Source organism: Notothenia rossii (genome assembly GCF_949606895.1).
Source record: "Notothenia rossii genome assembly, chromosome: 2".
Taxonomy (NCBI): Eukaryota; Metazoa; Chordata; class Actinopteri; order Perciformes; family Nototheniidae; genus Notothenia; species Notothenia rossii.
This window is the reverse complement of record NC_136904.1, coordinates 64,774,723-64,789,755: the sequence shown is the minus strand read 5'-3', so window position 1 is coordinate 64,789,755 and position 15,033 is coordinate 64,774,723.

Below are 15,033 nucleotides of genomic sequence, written 5' to 3'. Positions count from 1 at the left end.
AGGTTTTTGATATAATAAAAACTCAAGTTAGATACCGCTATTAATCAGCTGGAAGTTTTAGTTTGTTCCAACTTATTCATTAGAATTATTGTACAAATTTGCTATAAGAATACAAACTTAAATTGATTATAGTTTATTATCAATTCAGGTTAAGAAACTAGTGTTGCTTGCATCCTATTTTAAAAAGGCATTTATTTTTATATACTCTACTAAAATGCAACAAAAAAAGGGTTTGATTCTATTAATTTTGTCTTTTTTATTGCACTTTGGCAGCAGATTCCTGTGTAGCTTCAGATCTGAGTTGTCTTATTAGTAAGCCTAATTTATACTTTGTAGCAACCCTATTTTTATATAATGGCAAAGAAAGGGTTCAGAGTCTTTTCTTTTTTTCCTGTGTCATATGTGGCAGCACTGTTCAATGTTTCTTGAAAACATTACCCACTGTGGTATGTGACGTGTGAATAAACTCCAACTCTGTATCAACAACACTGTTGTGTAACTTCAGTTAAATACTTGTATGTGTGTAGATTAGAAAGAGGTAAGATAAAGGATCTGCAGTATTTTATGAAGTATTCATCGTACAAAGGTCCGTTTTATACAAATAGAAGTGTGTATATACCCGGTAGTAGGCTGTCAGTAATGGCTACGCGCTACGCCTCTCTTTTTGACTGGTAGATTTCGGCAGACTGGCAACTTTAAAGTAGCTCTCGGTTCAAAAAAGGTTGGGCACCCCTGCTCTATGCTCCGTGGATAGTCTATTTAATACTTGTTAAATGTTAGCTTTGCTTATAGTCCCAATATTTTCAAAACTATAGTACCAGGTTAGCTATAGGTTTGCCAGAAGTCCCCATGTGATAAGCACTTAAGTACCAAGTTAGCTGGTAGCTAACACTAAATATTATGAGGAGAGTCTGCTTTGAACTTTCCTCAAAAACTGGAAGATATTGCACAGTCCTTTTTTAGTACACAAATGAATGTTCTATAAAATATTGTTTTGCCATACATGTTCTCATTCGTAACACTCCGTTCGATGTCTCACTATGGGATGCGCCTCATCGCGGAGCAAACAGAAGCATCAATCTCATTACGCCAATCCTGATTGGCTGGTGATCTTGACGTCAGCGTCAGGGAATCTACCCCCTATAAGTAGCTTGCGCTACGCCGCATGCATCATTCAAACACCTCTTCTCGCTTCAGAGCACATCTCTATTGGTAGCCGGGCTAGCTCACACAGTCCACAGATGGAACCAAGCTATCCAAGCAAACTTCGGTCGACGGGCGCTCGCCGCAACTTCTATATATACTTCTGCAAGAAGACTGTTAATACTAACACACCAGTTCATGTTGCAATCTACCTCGCCGTTTCTTTCTTCGGAATTAAAAGGTAAGGTTTTGATTTTTCAAGCTGGTAACACACCTGTTACTAGCTTGCCTTTCCTCACTACCGACACCAAGGTAGCGGGACGGTTTTTAATTTTTCTCTCTCACACCAGAGGAGGGGAAGATAAAAAGGGTATTAACACACCAGTTAATATTCTTTGAGAATAAAATTCTACACCGTCGTTTTTTCTCCGGATTAACGACAGGTGGGGAAGGATTTTTTCTCAGCAACGTAGCCTACCTGTTACGAGCGGGTCCTCTCCACGCCGTCACCACGGCGACCGAGATGGACGCTTCTCTCCCTCACACCAGAGGAGTCAGGGACTCGGAGGCTCGGCTCTGCGGCTGCGGGTTGAAGATATCAGGCACAGACTCACACCAGGTCTGCTCGTCCTGCCTCGGGCTGGAACACGCCCAGGAGGCTATCGACAACCCCGGCTCGTGCGGGCATTGTGCCCGCTTCACCATCAAGAGCCTCCGCCGACGGCTAGCACGCCAAGCTAGCTTGTCGGTACAGGACCCCCTCATGTCCGCTGTTTTGCCAGCCGGCAATCAAGACATGGGGGCGTCCGCCGCGGAGATTGAGCCCCGCGCTGTGTCAGGCTGGGGCTCAATAATAGCGGCAGCTGCTGAACCGGAGCCCCGCGCCTTGTTAGGCTGGGGCCCGGCTGGGGCCCGGCTGGGGCTCCGTGTGCAGCGCTGTGCAGTCCAGGCCACGGGCAAAGTCATGGGCATAATGGTGGTACAGGAGAGCCAGGTGGCTCAACCTGACCAACCTCCCAGACTGGGAAAAGGAGGATGTTCTTGACATGCCTATCGTTCCCTTTATAGCCCGCCTGTCAGCGGAAAGAGTGAAAGCTTTCAGAGCTTGCCTCGCTCATTTCCAGCTGCGCAAACATGTTCTTTTCAGATCATGCCTGCGGTTACTGGGGCTCATGGCGTCAGCCATCCTGGTCGTACAACTGGGACGGTTACACATGAGGGAGTTTCAGCGCTGGGTAGCCGCTCTAAAACTAAACCCCGCGCGTCATGGCGCGCGGAGAGTGATGGTTACTGTGAAATGCGTAATGGCACTGCGCTACTGGCTGCACCCGACTTTTCTGGTACGGGGCGTGCCTATGGGTGCTGTCCTTTCACGGAAGGTGGTCACCACAGACGCATGTCTGACAGTCTGGGGAGGTATTTACGAAGGTCGTCCGGTGAGGGGTCTCTGGAGCAGATACCTCCAGCGGTCGCACATAAATTACCTGGAGCTTTTAGCAGTGTTCCTCACCCTAAAACGCTTTCTGCCTTTTCTAAGAGGACACCATGTCCTTGTGAGGATGGACAATACGACCACAATATCGTATAAACGACAAGGGGGTTTGCTCTCTCTCCAGTTACACATGCTGGCACGCAAACTGATCTGTGGAGCTGCGGCTGTCTCCTCTCTCTGAGAGCGACGCACGTACCGGGTGTGATGAACCTCGGGGCAGACCTGCTGTCCAGAGGCGTACCACTATATGCGGACTGGACTCTACACCCAATGGTTGTGAGCCAGCTGTGGGTGCGTTACGGCCGAGCCGCGGTAGATCTGTTCGCATCAAAAGAAAATGCTCACTGTCAGCTTTTCTTTTCAATGTGCGATCAAAACGCACCATTAGGAGTGGACGCGCTCGCGCACATTTGGCCTCCGGTCCTCCTGTACGCGTTTCCACCCCTGGCGCTGATACCCCCAACTCTGGCCAGAGTGAGGGAACGGCGACACACAATGATCCTGATAGCTCCGCACTGGCCTGCAATGTACCGGCTGGCGGAGATATATCAACTGCTGTGCGGTCAGCCGTGGCAGCTCCCCCTACGCAGAGACATACTGTCTCAGGCGGGGGGGACGATCTTTCACCCACACCCGGAGCGCATAGCCCTATGGGCCTGGCCCGTGAGTGGTATAATTTGAATGCAGTGGGTCTCCCGCAGAACTTGATAAACACTATTCAGAGTGCGAGAGCTTCCTCCACTAGGTCTCTTTATGACTGTAAGTGGAGGGTGTTTGAGGACTGGTGCCTTCAAAAAGGGCACACCTCTTGGGAGTGATTTTATCATTTCTACAGGACCTAATTGATAAACACAGAGCTTTCTCCACGATCAAAGTCTACCTGGCTGCTATTGCTGCATGCCATGTGGGTTTTGAGGGTAAGACGGCCGGCCAGCATCCTCTGGTCTGCCGTTTTATGAAGGGAGCTCGCAGGCTCCTTCCTGTTTCCAGGTCACTGGTGCCCTTATGGGACTTGACAGTGGTTTTAGATGGGCTCACTCGAGCCCCATTTGAAACCCTGGAAGAAGCTGACATGAAGCACCTGTCACTCAAGACAGTGCTGTTACTGGCCCTGGCATCCGCCAAGCGAGTAAGTGACATTCATGCGCTATCTGTACATCCTTCATGCACTCAGTTCGCCCGAGGGTTAACGAGAGTGTTGCTGAAGCCCAACCCTGCCTTTATACCTAAGGTGGTTGGTTCATGTACACTATTGACATTGAGGCATTTCCTCCGCCGCTGTGTCCCTCCGGGGAACAGCAGCCGAATTTGCTATGTCCAGTCCGTGCTTTACGCACTTATATGGACAGATCAAAAGAGTTTCGTCATAATGACCAACTCTTTGTGTCCTGGGCTAACCCTCAGAAGGGCAAGCCTGTTACTAAGCAACGGCTCTCTCACTGGATTGTGGAGGCAATTGCTTTGGCTTACACGAGTCAGGGTCTGCAGGCACCTTCGGGTTTGCGTGCTCATTCGACTCGTGGTCTGGCTACATCCTGGGCTTTGTTCAAGGGTGTTTCCATCCAAGACATTTGTGCAGCAGCGAGCTGGTCCTCGCCGCTCACTTTTGTCCGCTTTTACAGATTAGACGTCTCTGCTCCCAGTGTGGCCCATGCAGTGCTGGGCCCCCTGCTGAGTTAGAGCTCTAACTGTTAAATTCTGGTTGGGTTTGGTGATTTTCGAGATAAGCTCGTCTGGCAATACGGGAGCTACCATAGTGAGACATCGAACGGAGTGTTACGAATGAGAACTATAGGTTACTTACGTAACCCCAGTTCTCAGAGTAACATGAAGTGAGATGTCTCACCAGACGGCCCTCCTTGCTATGGTGAAGCGAGAAGAGGTGCTTATTTTGAATGATGCATGCGGCGTAGCGCAAGCTACTTATAGGGGGTAGATTCCCTGACGCTGACCTCAAGATCACCAGCCAATCAGGATTGGCGTAATGAGATTGATGCTTCTGTTTGCTCCGCGATGAGGCGCATCCCATAGTGAGACATCTCACTTCATGTTACTCTGAGAACTGGGGTTACGTAAGTAACCTATAGATATCTGTAGAGCAGGGGTGTCAAACTCATTTTAGCTCAGGGGCCACATGAAGGAAAATCTATTCCCAAGTGGGCCGGAGCGGTAAAATCATAGCATAATAACAAAAAAATGACGACAACTTCAGATTGTTTTCTTTGTTTAAGTTTAGTGAACTTTAGTGCAATAACAGTACAAGCACATTTAGACTTGGCGTATCAACAAAAAGCCATACAACAACATTAAGTCATATACTGGGAATGAACAAAATACAAAAACTCTTCTCAAATAACTAATTTGTCATTTTAACATATTAATCCTGTACTAACTCACCAAATGATTGAGACAAATTGAGGTAGAAACTTTTCAAGAGGGTTGAGTTACTTACTTCCTGCCTTGTAGGCTACATTACTTATTGATAAATAAAAGCTGTGCAATGCATGAACAATTTCAACAAACCTAACTTATGAACTGAAGTTACTGTCATTATTACAGTAAATCACACACTGTTCACTTTCTTTCAATCTGCACAGAAGACAATCAATTTTTAGATAACTATATCAGGGTGCAGTGTCTTATGCAGCATTTTAAGTTGGGTTACCCACTGTTGTTTTTGCTCCTGAAACCTGGCATCTTTTAGCTTTCACAAGTGCATCAATATCAGGGGTCAAAGCCTGAGTGGCAGCCAATTTCAGGATGTCATTTAAGTGCTTGTGCGTGAGCCTTGAGCGCAGCTTTGTTTTATTGATGCTCATTACAGAGAAAACTTGCTCACAAATATACGTGGTTCCAAACATGCACAACACTTTTGCAGCAAGGGCTGTCAAGTTGGGGTAACCTGGCAAAAGATACTGATAAAATGTGTCTAAGCCAGCTGCAGCAAATTTCCCCTTCAAATCTGAGTCACACTGCAAGTCTATTATTTCAAGTTGAATGTTGACGGGCAGATCAGAGGCATTCGCGGTGAATGGCGAGCAGAAAACTTTGAAGTCTTTCTCCAGTTCACCAAAAATCTGAAAGCGTTGCTCAAACTCCCGCAATAGTCCTATTAGTTTATCTTTGAACCGCTTCATGTCTGCGACATGTTGGGTATCGCACACATTTTTCAGACAAGGAAAGTGCGCTGCATCACCTCCCGCGAGCTGCGTCTCCCACAATGACAGCTTCAACTTGAACGCACATACGCTGTCATAATACTGCGTTACAACTTTGTTGCGCCCCTGCAGCATTGTGTTCAAGTTATTCAAGTGCTCTGTAACATCCACCATGAACGCAAGATCCTGCATCCATTCTTTGGACTTAAATTCTAACACTGGTCTGCCTTTTTGTTTCATGAATTGTTCAATTTCCTCTCGTAAATCAAAGAAACGCCTCAGCACAATGCCTCGGCTTAACCATCTTACCTCGGTGTGGTAAGGCAGGCCGTAGTTGTGGTCTTTATCTCTGAGAAGGTTGTCAAACTGACGGTGATTCAAGCCTCTTGATCGGATGAAATTAACAGTTTGGACGACCACCTTCATGACGTTATCCATCTTTAATGACTTGCAACACAATGCCTCCTGGTGCAAAATACAGTGAAAAGTCCAAAAATCACGTCCTCCATTTGCAGTCTGCACTTTTTCCCTGAATTTCGTCACAACACCTGCTTTTTTCCCGATCATTGAAGGCGCACCGTCTGTAGCCACGCTGACAGCGCGTGACCAGTCCACTCCGACTCTGTCCAGGGCACCCTCGAGTGTGTTGAAAATATCAGCCGCTGTCGTGGTATCCGTCATCGGCACCAACTCCACAAACTCCTCGGTTAGGGTCAAAGTATCATCAACTCCGCGGATGAATATGGCCAGTTGCGCAACATCTGTAATGTCCGTGCTTTCATCAATTGCAACTGAAAACGCAATAAACGACTTAACTTTGCGCTTCAATTGGCTGTCCAAATCCTCCGAAAGATCAGAAATCCTGTGTGCAACTGTGTTTCTTGTCAGGCTGATATTTTCAAAAGCTTGACGCTTTTCAGGGCACACAATCTCTGCAGCTGTCAGCATGCATGTCTTCACAAATTCACCCTCGCTAAATGGTTTTGAAGCCACTGCAATTTCATTAGCAATAAGGTAGCTGGCTTTCACTGCAGCATCGCCGATTTCTCGGCTATGAGTAAACACAGACTGCTGTTTTTTCAGACCCGCCAGCAATTCCTTCACCTTTTCGCTTCTCTGTTTTCCTTTCAAGTTATCATATTTGTCGGCATGTTGAGTCTCATAGTGGCGACGAAGGTTATATTCTTTCAGAACTGAAACGTGCTGCGAACAAACCAAACACACTTCCGTGAATAAATAGGAGGATGACCATTTTTCTTGGAAAACTCTGCACTCTGTGTCCACTTTTCTCTTTTTTGATAGCGACATTTTGGGGAGTGAGGAAGCCAAGCACGATAGACTGTAAACACAGGATTACTTCCTCAGCCCCGTTATACATAGTTTGCTCGCTTCACATAATTGCTATTGCGACACCCAGTGGACACATTTAGAACAGCAGTTTCTTTCATTGAAAAATTGCAGCTCTTTTTATTTTTTATACTTTCCAAAATCATCTCGCGGGCCGGATTAAACTTGTTCACGGGCCTGATCCGGCCCGCGGGCCGTACGTTTGACACCCCTGCTGTAGAGCATCAAAGGGTAAAAATAGGTGATGATGTGCAGCAAAGGGCCATAGATCAGATTTCAAACCCAGGCTACTGCAGCAATGACTTGTCCTTCTCATACAGTATGTGTTGCCTGCTCTACCAGGTGAGTTCCCTGGGCAGCCTTACAAATGCATAAAGTGCAGCTGAAGCTAATATAAATCTGAATGAGTCATGTCAAGTGGATTTCCTCCAAAGTCTTGGTTATTATAGCACAACATTCCATGGACATGGTTGCCTTTCGATTCAGATACATTGCCGGGACACAGCTGTGGAAATAAAATGTTTAGTTTATATTCAATTTGACTAACTCAGACTGCTTAAGCTTCATATTAACTTTGGCTGTAACTTTAGAATAAATTTGGTACAACATCTAAATGATGGATTGTATCCACTACTTGGAGTGTAGTTGTGTTATTTTGTGGCCAGCATGCACTTAACGATATACTACATAAAAAAAATAACTGTTTCAAAATACTTATTGCATGTGAGTATTTGATGAAGCTGAACTGATAATTAAAATATATCCAAACTCATTACATGTCCTTTAACGCAAACTTATCAATACCAGAGACAGCCTTTGCTGGCAATATGTGCTGAATATGTCGACTTCCTACTGTAATAAGCACATTTGGGTTATTAATGATAAACACCAAAGGGTTCCTTGGCTGTCTTCTTCTTCTCACACATTATTTCTGCTGCTCTGGAGATTCTCAGCTGAAGCAGTTTGGTCATTGACACAGGGGTCCACACACTCCTTGGAGTCAACTTGATGTTATGAGGATCAAGCCTCCAGCTCTCAGCAGCACTAACAGTTTTATCTGAAGATGTTGCTTTTCTCAAAGAGTGTCCTTCTATCCACCCCTTTTCTAACCTTCTTTCTCTTCCTCTTTACTGCTCATCCCCTCCCTTTCCTATGTGGTCTCTTTCTGACCTCCCGGTGAACTTGTGTGGCTACAGAGCTCTGCCTGTGTTATTGGAAACACCCTTCCAATATTCCTATTAGCCACGATGTTAAAGATGATAGGTTTTGCTTTGTTTGGATATCCATTTCCAATCGCAGGTCATGGTTGGTGAGAAAAGCCCAAGATGATGGGTTTGCTGTGTGATACTGCCAAACAGAAAAAGCAGGAGGGGGCGGGAAAAGAAGAAGAAGGGGCAAACAAGGAAAGACTGAAAGAACGTTAGAGAAAACTGACAGTGCCTTGCACGATATGTGAAACTGTGAAGCAAACAAGTAAGGGAGGTTTGTTTAGCTTGACAGGAAAGCTGAAGATGACAAGCGTCATGTAGGTGGAAACTGGAAAGAACACTTGGATGAATTTAACGGCATAAGCACTACAGGCCAAAATCAGTCAGCTGCAGAGAGTAAGCAAAAAGCAAGCATACTGTAGATATTGGAGAAGCGGAATCACCCTTCATGGGAACAGCTAAACTAACTAAATGGGAACTATTATGCAAAATGCACTTTTTGATGTCTTTTATACATAAATATGTGTCCCCGGTGTGTCAGGGAACTCACCAAGTGTCCGAAAACAAAACCCTCTCTTTTCCTCCGTATCCACATCTCTAAAAAAAAAAAACAGGGGTGCAAACAAGCAGATCCAGGATTGTGTGGCTCCTATTACGTCATTGGCGACATCCGGCACACGTGACACGTCCCAACCTATCGTCTCCGGCACACGTGACACGTCCCAACCTATCGTCTCCAGCACAAGTGACACGTCCCAACCTATCGTCTCCGGCACACGTGACACGTCCCAACCTATCGTCTCCAGCACAAGTGACACGTCCCAACCTATCGTCTCCAGCACACGTGACACGTCCCTACCTATCGTCTCTGTATACAGTCGTCTAGCTGAATCCCCTCTCGCAGCTGTGTGTCTGTGTATTCAGCAGGATGTCTGCAGGAGGCACTTAGAGTAAAGTTGTTATATATAATACATATAATGGCACTTTTCTAGCGGTAAACACTTAAGGAAGAACATGTCAAGCTATGTGCTATATCAGGAACAATGTGTGGCGTGTTTTGAGAGTAATATGGTCTGTGTTTATATTAGCAAACATGCTAACACTCAGAGCTAACGCCGTAGGCTACTGGAGAGAATGTGTAACGTAATGTCCTTCTGGTAAACCCTGCGAGAGAGAAACGTTTGAGCTCCATACTGTTTCAGAAACAAAAGCTTCAAGTGGTTGGGAACATAATATTGCATTTAATCACGGCAGCGTTTAGCTGAGTTTCTCCCGGCAGAAAACTGTCTTAGTAGGGGAAAGCTGCGTGACGCTACAAAGGGGCGTGGCTAGCAACAGCCGTTCGGAACAGGGCTGGAATAGAGGGGTATGAGCAGTATGAGGCACGGCTACAATGGGTGATCTGTTTGGTGTTTTGGATAGGTATGGCCCTACAATATATTTTTCAAATATAGCATAATTTATATAACAAAGATTAAATGAAACGTAATAGTGATTGGCATCGAAATTGTTCGTAACACAGTATTAGATCACCTTGAAAAGTTTGGAATTTATCTTTTATCCTGCCTTGTACAAAACCTAACATGCAGCACATTTTCAGTATTCCTAAGTATTCTCAGGAAAGGTTTGTTATGTATTTTAGGCTAGACACAAAAGTGTGGAAACCTAACTTACCACATACCAAGACGAGGTAGTGATGGAACACCTGTGTGTTCTGCCGGGCAGACGGAGCAGGAATGGGGATGTGGTCTTGGCAGGTCAACAGCACGACTGGAAGAGGTCCTGGGTTCCATTGCACTCTACCATCCAGGAATCCATGAATGAAGAGAAACATGTTGATGCCTAAAAATGTTAATATTGACATAGCAATACACGGTTTTAGCTTTAACCTATTATTATGAAGTACATTTCACAATGTAATGGCAACATTACATTGGTTTCCTATAAGCCTCGTTTTCGCTTTGAAAATAAAGACTTGATTTCTGGTACATAGAAAGTGTATCAATCTTTGTGTATACCAAAACAGGAAGAAGATAGGTCTTTTGTTTTACCTTCTGTGTTGATTTAGTTTGTTCTGTGTTGCTGCTAGTAGCAAGGCCATGAGGGAAACAGAAGTGATTCACCAACTCTCTCATTTATTGTTTTTTGTTACACCTTTATGTATTCATGCCCTTGAATCTGGAAATACAGTACAGTTCGAAAAATGAGGGTCTTTGGGATTGTTATCAAGTCAGTAACTTAACTCCAGGCTACATCTTAAGCTCTTAAAAGTCAAAATTAGTTTTGTTTCATGTATCATAGCTGTGTGTTCAGATATAACTAAGTTAAGACTCAGACTAGGAGCACAATGGTTTTAATTTGTGGCAACCAGACACCACAGGTTACCTTTGTATGCATTATGAGCCGTGTGTTGACAACATTTTTTATCAGTATCCCTTACTGTAAGTTGATATAAGTAAATGCATTAATAGGTATCAGTGACACTTTTATTTTTGTATTTGTTTATGCCCTTCATTGACCAGACATGCATATGCTTTTAATTTGTCTAATCTAATTAGCACTGAAGTAAAATGGTTTACAGCCCATAACCGTGTGAATCTGTTTTTGCACATCCCTCCACACTCCGTTTAAATCGAAGCCTCCCTTGGGAGGTGTGCGTCATATATAAGGAAACGTTTTGATTCTTTCTCATGTTATTGTTACAATAAATCTTCATGTATCAATCAAAGCTCTACTTACGCCCCTTTCACCTTAGTCTTGAGGTAAAGTAACATGCCTAAATATAATACAACTGCATTATGTTACTTTTGAAACTACAGTTGCACATTTAAAACAATCCTAGGATGCAATAGGGATCTGGATCTGGAATACGGAGAAAAAGTGCTACCTTATTCCTATTTAAATTATAACGTTTTATTTTGAAACGAATGGACACAAGGGATGTTTTGCAATACCACATAGTTCAGGGTGAAAACAACTCTTAAGCGTATTTCATATTACTGCTCTTCACCCCCTTTTAGGTTCACTGTTTTATTAGAATAATAAAATATCAGTGTGAAGCCAAGAGGTTTCAGCGCTTGCATTATGACCACATAGTTTGGGTTTGATTTCGGCCCGCGGACCTGTTTTTTTTGCCGTACCTCTCTCTCCCCCCCCTCTTTTACACTGTCCTCCGTCAAATAAAAGGCAAACATTCCCCTAAAATATGTTTGAAAACTGTTACGTTCCCTATTGGGCTAGGGGAACCAAAGGGAAATAACACGACCAGAGTGGAATTGGTATTAATTATAAGCGTTTATTTAAAACAGCTGTAAACAAAATGGCAGGCAAGCAGCCTGAAACAAACAAAAGGGCCAAAAGGGCACCGGTTAAAAAATAACCAAACAAAAGCAGGACTCTAAGAAAGGAGTCTAAAGACATACAGGGAAAATAAATACTAATATACTAAATAAAGAACGAAACAAAACCTCACTTCAAGAGTGGTACAACTAACCGAGGGAGTCTACACAAAACACAGCTAAACTAAAGGCAACAGTCACAAATCCTAACTATACTCTAAACACTAACTAAGCTACTCTACACTCTAACTAACCTACTCTAGACACTACTAATCACACAAGTTTTAACCCCAGAACGAAGAGCAAGTAGCGAGAGGCATCTGTCCACCTACAGAGCCTCCAGAATGATGATTGTCCCCAAGCTTTGTAATAATCTTCAGCAGGTGTGCGCCGGCTGTGCGCTGCGATTGGAGTGCGTCAGGCCCGGCGTGCTCCAATCGCAATCTTCAGGGGCGGACCAGGAGATGGGAGCCAATGCCGGAAGGGCAACCGCACAGCTCATTTACATAGAACACACACAGCTGAAAACACTCCGACGACCAGGAAGGCAGCAGCCGTAACAAAAACGAAATTTGGATTTGCATTTGGAATATGATGAAAAGGGCTACCGATTGATTTCATAAATAAAAAAGTTAGATAGCGTATTATTATATTCATTGTTATTACTACTTCATTATCATTCAACATCGGTATGTAATGTGTTTTGTCCTTTTACCTCCTCGTGCCTCAACGACCTCTACTTTCACTTTGTTTTCTACATTCCTCAGATTTACTGAACACAATTACATAATAAACCATTCAGCTGTTCTCATCGTGTATAAACATGAATAAATATATTTGGCGTAACATCTTGTTCTCAAATATATAAAGCACTGTTTGTGTTTCGTGTCAAGCAATCACCAATTCATTTATCTCAGTGTTGGTTTTACTTCTGTTATTTTTAAATAAGCAAATGTCCACTCACCACCAAATCTCCCAGCTAACTTCACCCTGCCTGCTGAGGAATGAAAATGATGGGTTATCCAGAACAATGTGTACTGACAGTGATGAAGTCAGAGAATGTATCCAAGTATGGGTGTCACATGTCAGTAAGAAACAGTGAGAAGTGGTTGAAACACTTATCCTTTTACCCTCACTATCCAACACTTAAAACAAGCAATGCAGTAAAGAGTGATGTATTTCCCTTTAAGAATAGAAGGTCTGAGGACTATTTGATGAACCCTGATTTAAAACCAATTTGCTAAATATATAAGTTGGGGAGTACTGACTCAAGCTAAAAGCATGACTATTCACATGAACAGTAGCTTGGGAGAGCTACAGAAGTGATATTTCCATTAAGTACATTGCGAGCAAAACATTTTAAGCAAAGAAAATCATAATATGAAGCGAATATGTAACCATTATCCAGGTTTGGAGTTGATAAACTCGGCTACAGTTTAGATTTAACATAAATTGGCAGTATAGGCTAAACGTGTCCAGAATTTACTAGTAAACAGGGTAGGAGAACTAGTAGAGGTTACAAACTGGAAACCAAACAAGTAGATTGGCCGATCTAAAGCATCTAGGATGGATAGAGGATTTCAGGAATTGGATTTAATTGGCCAAGATAGGATTGTTCTTTCATGTAAGCTAGCATTGGCCATGTTTCAGGCTGTCCAGAGGCACCAAGGGAAGAAACAGCTAATCCAGGGGTCGGCAACCTTTTTGATATGAAGTGCCGTTTAAAAAAAAAAAAGACTTATCCATATATCTAATTCAGCACATCAATCAATGCTAAACAATATAAACTTTTTGGCCTAATTGAGAACGTTTTATCAAATGTTCCATTACCGCACAACTTTTCTAAAGCGATACTTCAAAATGCACAGAAAGAAATTTGGCGGAAATCTCAGCTGGGGATAACTTAAACTTTGTCCGTATCATTGAGCTACATATGGCCATGAGGGAAGTTTTAAAAGGCAAGTTTAAAAAAGGCTTAAGACTGTATAGGACCTACACATAAGGCATCTCTCAATAGGGTTGAAAACCAAGGTTCTTGGTCATGTATCAGTGAGATACGGGCCACCCAGAGACTCATACCACCATGTGGAAGAGGCAGCCAGCTCATCACGCCCGAAACATTATGAGCTGGTGCTGTTTGATCAGGGGACCATAGCCAATCGGGAGGAATGATGCAGAACTGGATGGAGAATGAACATGCACATTCACATCCATGAACAGTACAGGCATTGTGTAAGGGACTCATTCACTTGCCAAAGGCCTTTCTAAAAGGCAATATATGTTTATCGGATTACACATTAGTCTTCACATGTGCTTATTAGGACGATGTCCATAATGTAGAAAATGGCCCTTGGAACAATTTTAAATAAAAAAGGGAATATCCCGTTTCAACCAAAAAATAAAAAACATGACTTCTGTCAGTGGAATGTAAAATGTGTGGGCTGAAGCTGGAGGGATGACGTGATTTACTTTATTCACAGGTCATTTACTTTTACTCACCCCTGTCTCAGCGAGTCTGCAGTATGAGTAAGCTCATTTTGGGGACCGGGGGGAGACATCGTAGTTCAAGCAACGAGGCATAAATGTGTGATGCGTCATATTTAGGGCTGTCAAGTTAACGCAAAAAAAAATTAACGCATGTGCATTTTTTGTCCTCGATCGCCCCGTAGTTTCAGAGCGCGAGTTTAAAATACCATATACAATCCAAGCACACTGCTGATGCCGACAGCCCTCCTACCGCCCGCTTGCAGCAGACCACACTTGAAAGTGTGCGGGGGAGACGCCTGGACACGTCTACGAGCAGCAAACTTTCAAAAAAGGTTGCTAAATGGGTGGCGAGTGGCGACAGCTAGCAGGCCAATAAAAACTGTGGAGGACGAGGGGCTGCGTGATAATTCGGGTCGCATCCAACGACTGCACTTATGAATTGCCTTCCAGAGCCACCACTGTGTCGAAAATACACAACTTGTATGAAGTCCAAACAGCGAAAGTAAAGGAGGATTTAGGAAGACTATTGGACTTCACTCAGTAATATACCTCGGGGGCAGAGCGCATTATTTTGACCCACAGTAGGAACTTCAGTCTCATGCTTCGACAGTTATGAAAACAGAGGAGTGGCATTTCGCCGACAACTGTGCCGACACACACACACACACACACACACACACACACACACACACACACACACACACACACACACACACACACACACACACACACACACACACACACACACACACACACACACACACACACACACACACACACACACACACACACACACACAGTAATATTGTATTGTATGAGAGAGGTTCCAGGTTGAATTGAGGCGAATATTTGTAATGTTC